General features: G+C 45.2%; 1 long non-coding RNA gene across 1 annotated transcript in view; it reads right to left on the minus strand.

The window, feature by feature from the left end:
* Positions 1-17,764, minus strand: part of LOC144753952 (uncharacterized) — a 31,710-nt gene extending 13,946 nt beyond the window's left edge. Inside the window, exon 1 of the long non-coding RNA XR_013594611.1 lies at positions 17,637-17,764. This is a non-coding gene — a long non-coding RNA (uncharacterized LOC144753952). The remainder of the gene's footprint in view (positions 1-17,636) is intronic.
* Positions 17,765-19,530: the final 1,766 nt, after the last annotated feature.

A 19,530-nucleotide genomic window follows, 5' to 3' on the forward strand; every position in this document is an offset into this window, starting at 1 on the left:
TATTTGAACCTAACTTAAACGTCCCTGTAACTTTTGTGTTTTTTCTGTGAATTTCTGGGGCTTTTTTTTTTAACGTGAATTAATATTTAATTACCATTTGTTAATCCAACCATTGCTAATTCACTGCATGTAGCCAACTCCCTGCATGCAGCCAATCTCATGCCACATACAGCCTTTGGCCAACCTCCTGAAATGTAGCCAAGCAGGGAGTAGAGCACGCAGCCCCCCACCTCTGGCTGATTTCTGCCCCAGGGACCCAATCCTCCGGAGCCCTGTCCATCTTTTTAGGAGAAGGAGTACATGGCCAGCTTCCCAAAGACTTTTTGTGCCCCAGGGATCCCAGTTGCCAGGGCCCCCTATTGGATATATGGGAGTGAGTGGCAAGCAGACCCCTCTTCTGGACCTATTTTGGCCCCGGGGCCTCATCGTCGGGGCCTGCCAATATTCGAAAGAGGAGGGAGGCACTCGGCCAACCTACCCAGGTGGATTTCAGTCCCAGGGACCCCATTTACTGGGGCCAGGCCAATAAAGGGTGGGTGCCCACTCAGAGCACCCATCATATCTTTGTCGGGGGATGTGTGGGAGGCCCAAGGCCTCAGGCAGCTCCCTACATCCAGCAGTAGCCAGCATTGCTTAGGGCCGAAATCGACATGGGAGGGGGCACACGGGCCGAGTCCAGAGTCCCAAAATGGCTGCTAACAAATTCTGATTGGAGTAGTGGCAGCCAATCACATCTCACCATGACATCTCTCGAATCCGTGGACCCTCCGCATCTCTAGATATACATACACCTTTTTGCGTAAATCACTCCAAAACTACTGAACGAATTTACACCAAATTACAAAAAACACCTTTTCCGGACCAAGATCTAGCTATCTGCCAGTAATGTAATTTGATTATGCCCACTAGGCATCAGGATCACCCAGGTGCACCAGAACATTTTTTTATAATTTGCACCGCATCCCGTTTTGGTAATGCTGGTTGCACCAATATAGTAACTTAAAATGCACTGACATTTTGAATTTGTGTCACTCATGGTTATTATTGAAGCTACAATATTCCCACCTAGAGTGTTTCTGCCAATGTTGCATTGTTTAAGGCAGATTTTTTGCCAGGCATGCATATGGTTATGCCATTGCTTTATATGTGGTATTTGGGTGTGCCCCTGTTCTGTTGAGCTACATCTCTTCATTAGGCCTCGAAAAATCTTCTTGCCCACTCGATATGGCGAGTGAGATGTATCAGGTCAAGCTATTTATAGGGCCTTCTGGTCCATTCAGGAAAGTAAATGTAAGCTGGAAATGAATATGTGTTCTGTTGAGAAAGTGAACAAGCAATAAAGAAGCCTTTAATTCTTGTTTTTATAGTGACACATTTGCTGTCTGTTCAAGCACAGAGGTCAAATGTCAGTTTGTCTTTTTACTAATTGCTGCTTCTTTTACCATGGGAAATGGTGTTTACTTTTCTTTTACTACAGGTAGAGGATTTTGTCAAGTGAACTGTCTAACAATAATTTTTGAAAAACAAAAGTCTGTAAGATGTCAGTTTGATTTCTAACACACGATTTTATAAATAGCTTGGTTATTAATAGTACAAGTATTTCAGAATATATCTGGAATTATGAAAGCACATTTTATTTTTGTAATTCAGAAGTGTGAGGCCAACGAAGATTTAAATAGGAGCAAAACAAATCAGAGCACTTTACTTGGGTGTGTGCAAATGATAAATATTTGCAGGAACTGGATTTCAAAAATATTGTTTTACACAAACTATATAGTTTTATCCATAAAACTGCATGTCAGTGGGAAATGTTGTGGCTATTTCAATGGAAAATCTGATGATGGCAAATGCCACTGTTCTATGATTTTGATTATGTATTTATTATAAGCGATAGTTTTTAAACTCAATTTGAGAAACATTCATGCCCCTGATGACAATACTGATAATGAACCAAGAGGCAAGTCAGGGGTCCTGTGCATCCCATATGTGGCTAGTTTTCTATTATTTATGGAGCAAACATACTTTTGTAAGTGCATAGGCCAAAGTTATGAAACCTTACTGAGTCCATCTTGTTTAGACCATGTGTTTGGATAACCACAGTGCATGAACATAGCTACTGTAGATGGTATTTTGCAGAGCTCAACTGTTTGTACTGTGAGAATCATGGGGGGGAGGAGGCAGCATACTGGTCCAGTCTCAGGCTGGCAGAAACATATCCACGTTGGTACCATTGTACAGAAAAAACCTCTTTTATCTGCTGTACCAATACAAACTGTTACGTTTTGCTAATTAATACTTAATTGTTTTCTTGTTGGGAACTGAACTGTTTGCCAATATTCCATTGCTTGAGTGGGAGAGGGGTATATCTGCCGATGTGTTTTTTAGGGATAACGTGTGAGACATGCAGGAACCCTTCGCTATCAGAGGATATCCTGCTACAGAGAGTGGGAGAGGTGTGGCGCCGAGGCCAGGGCGACTGACGCTGGAATCTGAGGATCACGGTTCGATCCCCGGCTCCGGCGGCAGGTTAGCCCAGCACCATGTGACTCTGGGCAATAGCTCGCTTAATCTTCCCGACGGCCCCCAGCGCCTAGAGACCCTTACGGGTGATTGTGCGCTTTACAAATGTGGATTACTATTATTTGAATTGCGCGTTGACACTTGCACAACAGTGACCACTCTGCATGGGACAAACACTACCCGGGTACTTAGTAATGCGATCACTATTGATGGTGATACAGTTAACCTGGGGACTATTTTACTTCTGGCTGTAAATACTGGACTTTATTCCTACAGTAACTGTCAATGTCTTAGGCTGGTGGTAATTTCCATCTCTTCTTTAATTCCGATGCTTGCCACGCCTGGGTCGGTTTTGGTGTGCGCTATTACCTAGGCAGGTGTAGTTTACCTTTAGTCTCCCTTCGCCATCCCTTCCATTCATCAGTGTATAGGTGGTACCCACTCAAGGCTGCCAGACGTTTGCCAAAACAAGTTGTAAATGCAAAGAAATTATGAAATTCTACCCATATCACTTACCTAAGCCATGCCTTCCTGCAAGACCAAAAAGGCCCAGATGTACCAACAACACTTGCTGTTTCTTTTTTACTTTTATTCTGAGGGGTGCCACAGTTGTCAGCGAGCGGTAGCAGACACAGTGCACATTTAGAACACATAAAACGGTGCTGTTGCTCAGTGGAGGCTGGTGAATTTTGAAAGTGGTGGGGCATGAATCACTGCCCACATGTCTAACACAAATGAGTTTAGCAAGCAATGCAGTGCAGAGAGTGCAGTGAGGGTTTGGTTCGTATAAAGTGGCTTCAGCAAATCTGTGACATTTTTCAATGGGAAACTCATGGACATGCAGGGCATTGTATGGTACTTTGGAAACTGATTGACCAAATAGCTCTAGGTTGGACAAGAAATTTGAAATGACATCCTTAGACTATTCCAGTACAGCATATTTTATTTACAGATATGCTTGTGGTGTCTTCCCACACCCACCAAAAAAAAGAAAACAATGGATGGAAACTGCACATTTGTCCTAATACAAAAGATACAACACTATTTTAGTTGCTCATATTCTGTCAGCAGTGATGCAAGCTTTTTTCAACACACAGGTACAGCATGTGCAGCAATAAATCCAGTAACTTTCAAATTCAGAATGTGTAGGCACAATAAGTAACAGTTCAAGCTCCCCTTATACACAGAACAAAGTTAGCACAAACAGCAGCAATGCAAGCTTCCCTGACATGCTGTAGCAAGCTCCGCTCACTAATACATACTGTTTCACATAGGCAAAAGCAGAGTAGTCTTAACTAGTCTTGTAAAGAGAAGTGGAGTGGTGTGGCTCACTGGTTAGAGGCGGCAGACCCGGAAGCAGAAGTCGGCCCGGGACCAGGGTTTGATTCCCGACGCGACAGGGTCGTGGACCAGGGTCAGCGGACTCGATAATTCTCGCCTCGGTGCCTACTCTAACCAGGAGTCCCACTCGGCAACTCTGGGCATTAGCTTGCCTAATCTCCACAACAGCCCCATCAATGCCGGGGATGCCTGGCTTCACCTTGGGGATTCCCAGCAGGGACCATCCCACAGGGAAAGTCAGGACGGGTTCCCCAGCGGTATACAGCGCCAGGACGCCGGCTGGCAACAGTGCGCTTTACAAGTATACACATTACATTACAAAGGTAGTGTTCAAGCAGCAGTGGAAAGGTTCCTTAATAATCACAGAAGAAATGCAGTACTGGAAGCATAGGTGTACGCTTTCATCGTAACAAGCTGCAATCTAACCAGCTCCTCAAACATACACACAGCAGGGTTGACACAGAACTGATGCAAGCTTCTGCCTTACACAAATAACAGATGCTCCTGGAGAACCAATACAGAAAGTTGCCTTAACCCACAACGGGCAAAGGCAACATAGTCAGAGTAGGAAACTGTTTATAGAGCAAATAAAAAATGATGACAAGATGTGCAAAGTTTAAAAATACAGCAAACTATATTTCTGTAAAATGTAATCATAGCTGGAAAGTTGCCCCAATTGCCCTCAAGCTTGACATCTTCAGATAAGTCTCATTTTTTAGTTAACAGTCACTTGCCCGCTGGCTGTACATTTATTTATTTATCTTGTATAGCGCAAACAGCTACCCAACAAAGGGTTTCCCGGCGCTGTGATTCAGTGATGAGTAATCGAATGACTGACTTAGATGTTGAAAAGCCAGGTTTTTAAGGCTTTTCTGAATTTGATGTAGTTAGCCTCTGAGCGTAGAGCTTGTGGCATGGAATTCCACAAGGAGGGACCAAGGTAGGCGAAGGATTTGCCTCCCATGCGTGACAGTTTTATTTTGGGAACAACAAATGTATTAGCTGTTGCAGATCTCAGCGTCCTAGATGGAAGGTAACATTGTACAAGATTTTGTAAGTATTTAGGGGCTTTATTTGTTGAGATTTTGTGCATGAAGCATAAAGATTTGAATTTGATTCTATTCTCAATTTTCAACCAGTGCAACTCACGTATGAGTTTGGTGGTGGGCGAGTGGATAGGAATTTTACCTAACAGTCTCGCAGCTGCATTCTGCACAGTTTGCAGTTTGCGGACTGTGGCTTTGTTGGACCCCAAATATAACGCATTAGCGTAGTCTAACCTAGATGTTATTAAGGCGTTAATGACAGTTTTTTTGTATGATCCGGTAGCATCCAGCACATTTTCTTTAGCCACTTCAAGATGACAAAACAGGTGGCCGATGTTTTAATAGCTTGCTGGTGCATACTGAGTGTGTCATTGACAACAAAGCCTAAGTTCCGGGCCTGGTTGGTTGGAGTTGGAGAAGGGCCCATTTCAGAGGGCCAGTGCTGGGGTCCCCAAAGTTCTTTATTTCTTCCCAAAATAATAAGTTCGGTTTTTTCACCGTTTAATTTCAGGAAGTTTTTTTGCATCCATCCAGCAATTTTCGTTAATCCTAAGCTTAGTGTGGAGGGATTATTGTTGCCTGATGGTGGAAGGGAAAAGAGAAGCTGAGAATCATCAGCATAAGAGAACATTATTAAGTCGGTCTCCTTAACTATTTTTGCGAGTGGGCTCATGTATAAATTAAAAAGTAGTGGACTTAAAATTGAGCCCTGTGGAACTCCGTGTTTGAAGGTGTAGGTTTCAGAACAAGCAGAATTGGAAAAGACTTGAAATGTTCTGTTTTCAAGTAAGGATTTAATCCAATTTAAGGCTGGGCCACAGATGCCAAAAGAGTGCAGAGTTTTTATTAGTACCGCATGTGACACAGTGTCAAATGCGGCACTGAGGTCAAGAAGCACCAGTGCCACTGTTTCACCTTTGTCTATCATCGAACGGATGTGTTAGAAGCGGCTGTCTCTGACAAATAGGGACACACCTTTTCTAGTCAGGGCAAGGGGATCACACACTTAGATAACCCCTGCTCACCCCCTTGGTAGCTTGGCAAAGCAGACAGGCTTATCTCAGAGGCAGTGCGTTAAGCATTTATGACCACATACAGTAATAAAGTGAATACACTACAAATGGACACGACACAGTAGTATTATAAAAATAAGGATTTTTATATAAGGCTTAGCACAAGACCAAATAACGACAAAATATACCACAATCTTAATAAATACTCTTGGAAGGAAAAATAATAGTTCAAGCACGGTTTCTTCTTAGCACAAAGTCTTTAGTATCAAAAGCAACTCTTCTTCTCTAAAACACAGTTCTTGGCAACAATGTAACTCACACGGGAGTCACACGATGTCGAGGCAAAGTTAATCCCAAGGTTCGGCGTCGACCGCGAGGAGCGCTACGTCGAGCCCGGAGTCGGACAGACCCCCACAACACAGTACCTTGGAAAAGTGAAGCACTCGATGATCAGCGGCGTCGAGATGTCCGGCGTCGCGTCTTCGGCGTCGATCGGGCCTCGGAGTCGGGGCGATCTGCAGCGGCGTCGACCGAAGTCAGGCGGGAGCAGCGCTCACGAGGTGAAGCAGGATACGGCGTCGTCGATGTCGATGTTGCAAGAGTGAGCAGCGCTCACGGCGTCGAGAGGGCTCGAAGTCGATGCGATCAGCAGCGGTGCAGACACGAGGTCACTTGGAGCTGGAGCTGGAGCCGAACTCACTACTCACTGGCGTTGTTGCTGGCGTCGATCGGGCCCGGCGGCCAGCGTCGAGGAAGCGGGACACTGGAGCCGTTACTCACGATGTCGAGCTGGATTCGGCGGCGTCCGTCGGCGTCGAGATTGCTGGATTCTTTCAGAGGTGCTGGATTCACAAGTTCCAGCAAACAGCACTTTAAGCAGATGAAGTCCTTTAGCCCTGTGACTTCAACAGGAGACTGGCACTCTTCCAGCCCTTGGAGATTTTCTTAGCAAAGATTGAGAGTACACACACAGTTCCTCTCTCCTGGTTCCTTGGCAAAAATAAAGAAGCAATGCAGGATTTCCCCAACAAACAGCACTCTGGCAGAAGGGGTAGGCAGTCCTTAGATCAGCAGGCTTCTTGTCCTTGGTTCAGGTTTCCTTGTCAGAAGTGATCTAAATTCTTGGTTCAGGGGTCCTTCTCTTATACCCCTTTTTGGCTATGATCCCTTTGTCCATGCAGGGGAATTTCCCCCCATCTTGGGTTTGTTGTGGGTGTTGCCAGGCCGTAGCACCTGGCCTATTCACTGTGCAGGGCAGAGTCTTCAGCCGCCCAGCAGTAGCGGAGACAGCATTGTCACTGGCAGGGGCAGGGCCATCAGTTGCCCGGCAGGAGGTGGGCCAGGAAAGTCCCAGGCAGGCACAGAGTCATCAGTCGCCTGGCAGGGGGGGAGCCAGCATTGTATCAGGCAGGGCAGGCTATCAGGAGCTACTCTTCCCCTACTCTCAATGCAAATGCCCCACTCATCCCACACTGACTCATTCAGACCTCTGGAGCCACCCAGCTCCTGTCACACGCACACCAGAACCAGCAGAGACTGGTAGACAGTTAGACAAGAAAATAGCTACTTTCTAAAAGTGCTATTTTCAAACACAGAGTCCAAAAACCATCCACACAAACAGCTGCGTTATTAAACCCTGAGTTCAGGGATACCAAACTCGACATTGCACCATGCTCCCCAAGCCCGCTAGGATTATAGCATTAATAATCCTGGCAGCCCATTCTAACTGATGGAGAGCAGGTTACCTTACAATAGTGAAAAACGAATATGGCTGTAATTCACTATTAGGACATGCCAACCTTGTCAGGCTTGTCCTACCTTATGCTTACAATGCACCCTGTCCGTGGGCCTACCATAGGGGTGACTAACATGAAGTTAAGGGAAGGTTTAGGGACTGGCAAGTAGGTGTACTTGCACAGTCTGCGTGACAGTACCAGACTGCACGTGGTCTAGCAATGGTAGACCTTCAGACATACTTTTACTAGGCCGCTCTTGTGGGTGGCACAACACGTGCTGCAGGCCCACTAGCAGCATTTGTATTTACAAGCCCTGGCACTCCTGGTGCACTCTACTAGGGACTGACAGTAAACCAAATAAGCCAAACATGGAATTCAATCAATACAGCAATTTCACATAGGGAGCACTTGCACTGTGGCACTGATCAGCAGTGGCACAGTGCCCAAAGCATTTACCAGCAAAAACATCGTAAACAGAGGAGGCAAACAGAAAAAATGGAGGAGAGACTCGTGCCAATGATGCCAGGTCTAACAGGATGTTTTCTGTCACACCTAATAGGGTGGTCTCCGTTGAGAAACCAGCCCGGAAGCCAGACTGATGGGAAGGTAGCAGGTCATGTATGGTTATGAAATGTGAGAGACAGCGATGGACATGTTTCTCCAGAATTTTGGCAAAAATAGGGAGGAGAGATATTGGTCGAAAATTCGAGGGTACCCTAGGGTCTGCATCAGCTTTTTTTTAAAGTGGATGAATCATTGCGTGCTTCCAATCCTGAGGCACACTTTCTTCCTGCAAGGAACTATTTAAAAGATCCGTAATAGTAGATAAAGCTTTTTTACTGAGTAATTTTAAAATGGGGCACGGTAGAGGGTCATTTGGTGAGCCTGATTTTATCGTGTTTAAAAGGTCGGTGACAGTTTCAACGTTAAGCATAGGCCAGCTGCTTAGTGAGAGGGTGGGAGTTTTGCCAAAAATGGTATCTAAAGTGGCCTCTTGAATGCATGGTCTGTTAGAGGGAGTATTAAGTATATCACTGTGAGTTATGTCGTATTTGTTCTGATTTAGTTCGATGGCCTGATACATTTTATCAACTTTGTCTACAAAAAAAGCAGCTAGTTGATTACATTGTGTTTTATTTAAATCAGGTGGAGTTGGTGAAGTATTTGAGCCGGCCAGCTCTTTAACTGTTTTAAAAAGAGTTTTAGATTGGTTTAAGGCTGCAGTGATTTTAGTGCAGACAAAATTGGCTTTAGCTCTGCTACATAGCTTTTGGTATTGTGTTAATTGATTTTTATACTCATTTTTGGCTTCCATGGAGTAGGACTTTCTCCACTGACGCTCAGCGTTTTTACATTTGGTCTTTTCAAGCTTCAAGGAGTCGTTAAACCATGGGGCAGGTAGACGTTGATTTATGCCCTTTAACTTGGTCTTGGGCAGGCATGAGTCAATGGCTGCCTGGAGCCAGGATTGGATAGAGGCTGATAGATTTTGCACTCTTGAGTTAGTACATGGGATCGTGTCTTCTAGTAAAGTATTAAGAATGTTGATATCAAGTTTTTTCCATTTCCTGATAGTGGGGATTTGGGCTATTGGAGGGTTCTTAAGTCATTACCTACAACATTATAAAAACAAAAGTATAGGTCCCAGAACGTAACTTGTTTAACTAGCTAAAAGGCAGGACGGCCAAAAGGGTCACTGATGACAGAGCACTCATTTTCAGACTTAAAATAGGGATAGCAGCAATCTGTAAGACAGATGAGTGGAGTGCCCCTTTTATCTTTTGCTTGCTTTCCACTTCTCTGGGGGAGTAAAGACAACGTGACTTTCCTAAGGAAAACTCAAATCCACTAGTCCACCCCTTCACCATCCTTCACGTTCTTAACAGTTGTGTGAGAAAACAATAAAGCTGATGCCATTAGCCATCGCACTGTGTGGAAAAATGCACTTTACAAGTTAATTGTGGTAGGCTGAATGTTCCTGTTCTTTCTGTGCTCTCTCTTTCCCCTTTGTGTTCAGCCTGAGTATGTGTGGAATGTTGGTTATGTCATGGAATGTTGAATGTCTGATGCGAGTCCGTTGGTGTCAGCAGGCTTAGCAGCTTGGAGGTTGCTCCTGGTAGGGCACACATACAGGTATCAATCTTCAATTTATCTTTAATTGCACTTTTTTCCCTAGTGATGTATTTATTTCTTTGCACATCTTCTTTCTTTCTTTTTTTTTAGTGTAAAGAAAGAGGATATGTAGTAGGGTGAATGTTCCTGTCCTGTGGACTTTCATGCTACGACATTTTGGTGACGATCTGGTCTTCAAACCCTGTGTGAATTCAAATTCAATGGGCTTACAATTAACTTTCCTACAGCAACTAAGAAACTTCAACTGCTCCAAGCTTTAACCATCTTCGTGTTACCACCTGGCAGCCCCAGCCCCACCAGTGACCAAACTACACCGGTCAGCCTTACCTGGGCGTGCCAACTTCCACTCAAGCTTGGTGAGTCTTCTAATGATTTTACTTTTCTGCTGTGGCTTTTCATCGCTTTCCTCTCAACTCTTGGTGTGTGGTTAGATCACCAGCTCAGCCTGGAGCGTGGCATACTATTAACAGCCTTTTCAGCTACAATTTCCACAGAGATGCAGCTGGCTTTATCTCCCTGCTGTGTTTCTCTGTGTTGTTTGGATTCTGACAACAGGCTTTACATTCTGCGATAGCTGTAGCAGTGTTCAAAATAGAGTCAGTGACTACTTTCAACTGCCCCAAAGAATCTTCCATTAGGAACTGGCTTAGTGTTTAGATGCAAGAGAAGTGGCACTTTGGGTGAGCATATGAGCATATTTGCGAGGGCAAAGACTGTACTCTTTTCTGGTGAGTGCCCACATTTTCTTTCACCTTTTTTATATTCTGTCGATTTCACAAGAGACTGGCAATGCTTAAAGTACATCATTACAAAAGCTTAAACGTGTTTATTAAGTCTGCCTCTGTACCTCAATGCTTTCTACAAAAACCATGCAAGTTATCGTTACCGTCGTTACGTTGGTGACATTTGAAATACTCGTCTCGAGCCTCAGCCCTGTGGACCCCCATCGGCTATGTTTTCTGTTGCCATGGAGCCTTTGTTGTCTATTTTTCCGTGTCACAGGTGCTTCACAGCAATGTTGGGAGAGCACTTGTGCCGCGAGCAATCCGGTACAGCATCATGAAGCGTGCTGCCATCTTCTGGCTGGCACCATCGATGCACGTCAATTTGCCAATCGCGTTCGTTTCTTTGGATTCTTGACTTGGAGTAGCCTCATAATGTAAGGCAGGGTGTATTGTATTCCTTGAAATCAGTGGCTACGCCATCATGCTTCCAACAAACATCTTAAATTATAAGGAAAATATTACTTCATTGTTTGATTAATTAAATCATTACAATCCGTATAAATAGGAAGCTTAAAACATTATTCAAACATTTTTCACTGATCTGCTCCCATCATTCTCAATAAAAATAAGGCAGTAAAATTATAGAAATAAAAGTTCTCTTCTTCAACAGGGTGACCTTCGCTAATGGGCAAACACAAGGTGGAATTGTATGGATAAATACATTTAATATAAGTAAAATTCCCTTCTAAATACAACAAGTAAGCCACCAAACTGGAAAAAGTGCAACATAGCGCAAAGGGGAGTACATGTTTGTGGACCACTGAGAAGTCAAAGTGTTAAGCAGCTGGAGGGCTAATGAAAGTGTTATCGGACTATTCAGACGTGGGTTGCTGAATGGGTTCTGTAAGTCGGATTTAACTTGATCTGCTTCATGCCGCCCCATATTTAGTGTAAAATTCAAAGTTACAGTAGTTAATAGCAAAACGTTGGTGTTACATCTTTTTATCAGCCACACAACTTATAGTTTCATGGTCCCTTTGTCAAGAGTCTGCTGTTATCGGGGGACACAGACTTCTAATGTACAGGATAGATTCAAGTTCGATTTTGTGAGGCTGGTTCAGGAGACACCAGATTACTGGAAAACAGCTTTAAAAATGTGCCATTGTTATGTCCACTTGTTTTTGTTTCCTAGTTTTGGCACAGGACCTGAGATTTCGGGTTGAACTTACGATAAACAAGATGGACAAAAATTGTAAAGCTGATCTTTAGAGCCATATTCTCCGGATTCAATGCAGCGATAATGCCCAGCCCGCAAGACCGGACTCTCAATATGTTCCACTCCTTGATATATGCAGGGTCATCAGTGCTGGGCAGAGACATACACCGTGCTCCAAAGACTCGATGATTCCCCGCAACTTCTGCACACAGGCTTGTCTGAAGGATGCTGACACAGAAGTAGATGTTTCAACAGGTGCCACTCACCCAGTCTAAGTGCCAGGAATCTCTGTTTTAAATACAAGGGGTATGTACAAGCTAGATATGATGGAAGAGAGGCTGGCTGACAAGAGTTGATTACTGTCCATGGATGCTTGCGTTTGGCAAGGGGCACCTTGCCGGAAGAGTAGGAACACAATTGGGTGCGCTACTTAATACTTATTTTGAAAGCTGCCTTACTTGGGTTAAGGTTCCAGAGGTCACTGGCTGATTTATTGCTACACACTTTTGTGAAAAAAATGACTGTATCACCCACCAGGATTACTGGAGCTGATTTCTAACCATAGCAGAGACTGGAGGAATCCGGCTCTAGCCTGCCTTAACTTGTGGCACAATTTTAAAAAAGCACCTGAGCTTAGTATTTTGTAATTTAGGAGGCCTAGCTCTAATCGGATCTGTGCCGCAGGTGGAGCTTTTAGCAGCTGAAGAACCTTTTTGTAGATCTTAGTCACATGTTGGTTTAGGGTAGAGCTGAGCATACCAAGGAAAATTCCGAAGCCGTACGACAAAGTATGGCCTATTGTAGCTCCATAACTTACAATATTGGAGCTAGGCTTGGACCTGTTAATTTTTTTGAACGTTTGGAGAGGCTAACTTGTAGAGCCATAGCTTTCATAGCAATGTCACTACGATGCTTTACAAAAGTGCCCCTAGAGTCAATGTTAACCCCCAGGTATTTATATGATTTTCCTACTGAGAGTTCAGAGTTGTTGTATGACCAGCCACCACCTCCTTAGTGTTTCCTGCCAAATATGACCACTTGGGCTTTCTTTAAATTTACCTCCAGGTTGTTCATGGTGGTGTTACTGTATAATTTATTTAGCAGTCGCTGCAGCCCATCTCTCGTAAGGTTGAGAGGGCAAGGTTGTTGGCATACAAAAGATTGCTGAACTGAACACCACCAGCCTTGGGGGGGGGGGGTGACTGTTTATTGCATCAATCTCTGCTGAAAACAAAAGTCAGCTGTAAATAGGTTGACAAGCAGAGAAGCTAAAACACATCCCTGTTTGACTCCCGTCGACATCGTAATTTTCTGAGATAGGCGTTATAAGGAGTAATGCACTTTCATGTGTCAGCTCTAGTCTTGTTGCAGTCTTGAAGAGTGAAAACAGAATTTGTCATACAAAATTAAACACATCAACAGGCAATCAGTAATTTGTTTCAAAAATATATTTGAAACAGTTAACAGAAATCCCATTCAAAAAGGGATTTAGCTCAGAATAAGTAGTAACACACTGAGAGTTGTTTTGTTGTTGTTGTAATTATTTGCAAAAAATAAACACATTGCCGTAAACCTCTCCTTTCTGCTGATTGCTGCCCATTTTAGAAACACAGATCACAAGAATGAACCATCACCTTTCATTTTCCTTGTTTAATCTGTAGTTTCGATGTTGCTCTATTTCTTTCACACTGGCCGCTGGCTAGCACACAAGGCATCATGACGTCACACCTCAACTGTAATAGGCTACTACAGATGAGGAACCAAGTCATGTTCTTATTAAACTGAGCCCATATGCGGATTTTTTTCCCCGCCTCACGGCTGTGCTCAGTTGATTTATTGGGTCCTGCCTAAGGAGCGCGGATGCGCTGCTTAGGAGGAGACCTTTAGTAAGCGATTTCCTTTTTCTGCCAAAAACATGCACGCTTTACATTGCTTTCAATGGAAACGCGTGCACGTTTGGCGAGTCCCTTGCGGGAGCGAGCTTTGAAACCATCTGTTTGTAATTAACAGATGGTTCCTGCTCGCTCCCGCATAGGGAAACAGGTGCAAGCCCCATCCCCTCTCCTCTCCCCCTGTTGCGTCCTCCTCTCTTCGTCAAACTTGTTTTTTTTTTTTACTTTCAGCGCGAGGCGCGGACGCTTGTTTTCTTTTTGTTGGTGCTGTACTTCACTGGCAAAAGGTACTTTATTTTTGTTGATGCGGCACAGCATTGACAAAACCACTGGGTCCAAAAGGTGAGTCCTATTTGCTCTAGCCGTGCTTTTTTAGTAGTCCTTTATTTATTTAAATGCCTTTTGCAAAATTTTTATTTCTTATATTTTTATATTTTAAGTTTATTATTTTTGAAAAACGATCCTCACATCTTTAAATTAGTGTGTCCTGATGTTTTTGGGAATGTGCCATCATGGGGCCCAGTGCAGTCACCAAAAGTCAGAGCTTTCTAGTCCTGCCCACCGGTGGCTGACACCAGCATGGCTCGGTGATGGAGCAGAACCGATCCGAGATGCTTTTTGATTAATACACCGATGTTAGCTGCTCCCGGGTGCCTGCGATGACGGATGTGTGTTCCCCCTCACTGCCCCTGATTTCTGCCTGTGTTTTTTGCCTTCTGTGTCCTTCTGTTGCCCTCTGTTCCCTGATTTCTGCCCGTTTTTGCCTTCTGTTTCCACCTCACTGCCCCTGATTTCTGCCCGTTTTTTGCCTTTTGTTCCCTGATTTCTGCCCGTTTTTTTCCTTTGTTTCCCCTCGCTGCCCCTGATTGTGCCCTCACCACTCCCGTCCCCGCCGCTACGTCCCCTGCGGACCCGCCCCCTCACTGCTCCTTTGTTGTCCCTGCCTCCCGCCTCCCAGCTGCTCCTCCCTCCCACATCCCCATATATGGCGGCCACTACGAAGGCTAGCCCGTCAGCGCCCGTCCGCGCCTGGACCACGCCCAGCGCCATAACCCCTGGCACCCGCGAACGCCACGATGCCCGACTCTGCTACGATATCAGCACCCTCCACGCATTCAACTCCGGAGGAGAACACACCTGCTACCAGGCCACCACGAAGCGCACCCATGGACCCTTCACCTGCCGGAACTGCAGCTTCACCAGCATCCGCCCCGCCAAACCTACACCCAGGAAAGAGCCCAACTACCTCAGATGCATCCTCCTCAATACCCGCTGTGCTTGCAAACATGCCGCTGAACTCTGGGACCTCCTCGACTCAACCTCCCCAGACGTTGCCTTCCTGACGGAGACCTGGCTGAACCCCTCCTCAACACCCGACATCACCATAGCCATCCCGGAAGGCTACAAGATCACCTGCACGGACCGCACCAACGGAGTAGGAGGCGGAATCACCATTGTCTACAGGAACACTCTCAGAGTCTTGACCAACACCAATGTCACCCTCAGCACCGCCGAACACCTGCACTTCCAAATCCACATCGACCCCAACACCACCCTCAGAGGAACACTCATCTACAGACCCCCCGGACCCCGTCCACAGTTCAGCGACTCCATCGCCGACTTCATCAGCACACACGTCCTCTCCTCCATGGACTACATCCTCCTCGGGAACCTGAACTTCCACCTCGAGAACAACAATGACACCAACTCCACCACCCTGATTGACAACCTCGCCAACCTCGGACTCAAGACAGCTCGTGACAACACCCACCCACGCCGCTAGCCACACACTTGACCCCATCTTCTGCGCAAGCCCTCACGTCTCCTTCAACCGCACCACCGAACCCCACTGGACCGACCATCAATGCATCCATTTCACCTTCAGGAAGCCCACCAAGCACCACCGCACCCAACAGATGCCTCGTCGCAGCTGGGGCAAAGTAACAGAAGACCAGCTAACCACCACCCTCATCCAGAGGCCACCCACCGACACCGCCACCCGCTACCTAAGACAGTGGATCGACGACTGCGCCAACACCCTCGCCCCGCTCAAGAAACCTTCCAAAAGCCACACCAGCAAGAAAGTCACCTGGTTCACCGAAAACCTCCAGGCCTCCAAACAAACATGCCGAAAACTGGAGAAGAACTGGCTCCGCGAACGAACACCGGACAGCTACGCAGCCCACTAGAACGTCACCCGCAGACACCATCACCTCATCAGAGCCGCCAAGAGGGCCTCTATCAAAGACCGCCTAGACAACAAAGCACACAACAGCAAAGAGCTCTTCACATCGTAATGAGCCCCTAAATGTTGAACTTTCCATTACCATCGGCCCATGTATCGTGTAGGTCACAAATGGAAATATTATTCTATTCTTAAAATCACGTATAACTTATATTTAATTTGGGAATGCACCCAACGGCATTCACAATGATGAAAAAATACTTTGCAACAATGGATGCTTCCACTTGTTTCATAGTGTGGGCGCACTTAGATCTGACCTAAATTCTCCCCACCATTACCTGTACATGCTTGTGTCTGTTTGCCGATTTGGAAGTGCATGAGTTAGGGCTTAGTGTTCAAATTAAGGTGAAGGTTCAGGGTTAAGGTTATGCTTCTAATTAGAGGGCTGGGTTTCTATGTTATTTTTGTTTAAAATGGGTCACTGGTCCCGCCACAATGGATCCACTGCTCTCCTTCTTCTGTGCCAGATCTCTTCAGTCTCTGCTCGTCCTTCCTGCCCCCTTCCTGGGCCTGTTTTCTCTGCTCTCCAGCTCTGTGAGCTCATGCTTTCCCAGGCGTGTTTCTACTCAAATATCATTTCCAGCAGAATTTTAATAGCTGGATACACATATCTAAAGTCTACAATAAACCTGCTGACCTTCACTTTCAGCAGACAAGTGATTTATGTTTTCAAATTATAAAAGACCACAAACAGCTGGTAAAGGACAGGAATGTGAATGGGAAGCAGAAATCGTGAAAAGATTCACCAGTGCTTTCTCAGAGATATTCCTATAGTTTGAAAAATGGCAATGTTTGTGCCTATAGTGTTGTGCACCACGCTCCCGCCTCACTGCACCTTAATGAAATGCCAGCCCTGAATGGAGGATAGTACGTTTGGATGTTTCTTGTAAAGTCATCATGGTATCTTATCAGGTTAGAGCTCTTTGAGGCAGAGTAAACATGCAGCTCTATAAAAAGTACACACTCCTTTTAAAAAATGCAATCCCCACAAACAAAGTAAGGTTTGAGGCTTGTGAGCATGCATGTGCTTGGAACTTAAACATGAAAACAGTGTTTACCTGTTCTGCATTGCACACAGCGAGTGAACCAGTCCTTCTCCTAAGCACTCCACACCATGCCACATAATTCCAATCAACATTATTTCAATCAACGTCATACACTTCCATGTCACACAATTCAACTCTACACATTTCCATTCCACACCACATAACTCGACAATAAACTGCATAATTCAACTCAACAACACAATTACACAACACACTACATACATCCAATCCACACCACAGAATTTCACATCATGCCACAAAATTCAACAGCACACCACATAATTAAACCCCACAACATACCACTCCACAACACAAAATACCATTCCACATAAATACACTCTGACTTACAATCCCACTCCTCATAATTCCAGTACACACAATACCACATAATTACTATCCACATATTTCCACGGCGCAACATGCCCCATAATTCCATTACACAAATGCACTCCACACCACACAATTCCACCACATACAATTTCGCAACTAAGAATTCCAAATCCAACCGGCATAATTCCACTCCACACCACATACATCCACTCCAAACCAAAACACATGGGTATAATACATTGTTATTTACTACACCATTAGCTCAAACAAAAGAGAGACCTATTGCATTGTAAATGCTTGTTTATATTGCCTGTAAACTCGCTTTACAATAAGCTGTTTATCAATGCAACCTGTAAAAAGTACGTTAACACATCAACTAATGTTGTCACTTACCGCTTGTAATAGGATCCATAATTTCCAGGGTGTTTGTTACTTTTGAACTGCAGCGAGTTACAGGAAAGCGCTGGATTCAGTCACCTACAGCCTGAAAGCTACGAAGTGTGTTGCACTTCCTGGCTGCTTCCCTTCCGGGGTAGTGGACATCGTACAGGGCGGAGCACGTGTTCCATGACACATGCAGGGAGCGGCACCGCTCAGGGCATTAAACGAGCCGCCGCTATTGAGGCGAGAGGGCAGGGGCCAAGTATCCATGCAAAAGAATAAAATGTGCTATTCCACTGATGAGTCAGTGAGTGAGTTTGTGTATTCCTCTAGCTCTAAGTACTAGCTGTTACTGTAGGTAGGCAAAGCATTTCTGTGCAAGCCTCGTCATACACGTTGGCATGCGACCCTGAAATAATTGACTGAAGGTTACTGACGCTACAAAACGAGCCTGAGATGCGTGACAATTGCGCCTCTGTGCAGGATCATCTTCCGTGAGTCTGTGTGCGTGCAGCATCAGAAGTAGATACACATGACAACAGCTCCTAACCCTTGTTTGACACTTCCTTAGTACAGCTGTGACCTGTCCACTCTCCTGCTGTGTCTATATTTGCCAACTCATCCACACGTGGCTCCGTAAACTTAAAGGGGTCACCAGCTTTTCAAACCCATATCACCCTCCAAAAATAGTGTCATCCTTCGTTCAGCCTAATCACACATGCCAGTAGACTCCATTCAGGCGGGAGGCCCCCGATTTGCAAAGCTAAAAATGTCTTTATTGCGTCTGTCTTCTACCTGAAATTGCCGCTGCTTCAATAGAAGCCAATGGGGGAAATTCCGATAGCTAGGAGTGGATCACACTGCCCTATTTGTTTTTCATATTCTGCAAGAGAACCACCATAGACACGCCTTAAGGGAAAGGGCCATCGAGGGCGCATGAGCCCACCACCACTAACACAGGACAGCTTGAAGGTCCTGTTTTACCCGCTGCTCTCTACATAAATAGCATCATTAAAACAAAGCTAGAACCCTTACACTGGAAATTTAGACTGTGCAGCCAGTCATAACCCAAACAGTGATGTTTTCTATCCAATTAGACTAATATATAGATATGTGAGAGGAGAGACAGTATCAAAGTCAAAGCTGTCAAGTTCTCAGTTCCATGTGGGTGTTGCTCACCTGTTATGTTGGAACGGAAGTAAACACACCACACGCAGGTATGACTGTTCAACGTCCTGTTCACACCAGGACCTTTTTATTCACAATGAAACCCCACCCCCAATTAACCAATTAGCGTCCCGCCCTACATATACTACGGGTGATCCACTGCTATCCCTTCGGGTGCTGGGAATGGCGAGGCGATGGCGGTGACCACATCACACTCCTCCACAAAATTAAATAAAAATAACTCTAAACATATGGATTAATCAAAAAACACACAAACAAAATGTTAATCCATTTTAATATGTTACATAATTCTTCAAACGGGTGGTTCTAGCAGGACACAGCCGTAATTGATATCTCCCCACACCCCGTCGCTGGGAGTCGGACATGGGTACTTGACATTCACCCGATGGAAACATAACAGCAGACTCGGAAACCACTCCTGACGGTAGGGTAGATGGAGACACACCATACTGTCCAGGCACCGCATACTCCGTCAAGGCAACAGACACAGGCAAAGGATCCATGTCCGTGAAGTTATCATCTGAACCCATAGATTCAGCATCGGATGGTGTCATATGTCCATACCCCTGAACATTAATAGGAACCCAGTAAGTTTTAAAGAAAGACATATTCCGGGAAATACTCAACCCATCCCGTATGGCAGTAACCTTTGTCCCATGAAGGGACTGCACAACCCATGGCTCAGGCTCAAAAGGTAGACTAAACTTCCCTCTCCGGT

This window comes from Lissotriton helveticus, chromosome 5_1, assembly GCF_964261635.1.
Source record: "Lissotriton helveticus chromosome 5_1, aLisHel1.1, whole genome shotgun sequence".
In the NCBI taxonomy this organism is placed as follows: Eukaryota; Metazoa; Chordata; class Amphibia; order Caudata; family Salamandridae; genus Lissotriton; species Lissotriton helveticus.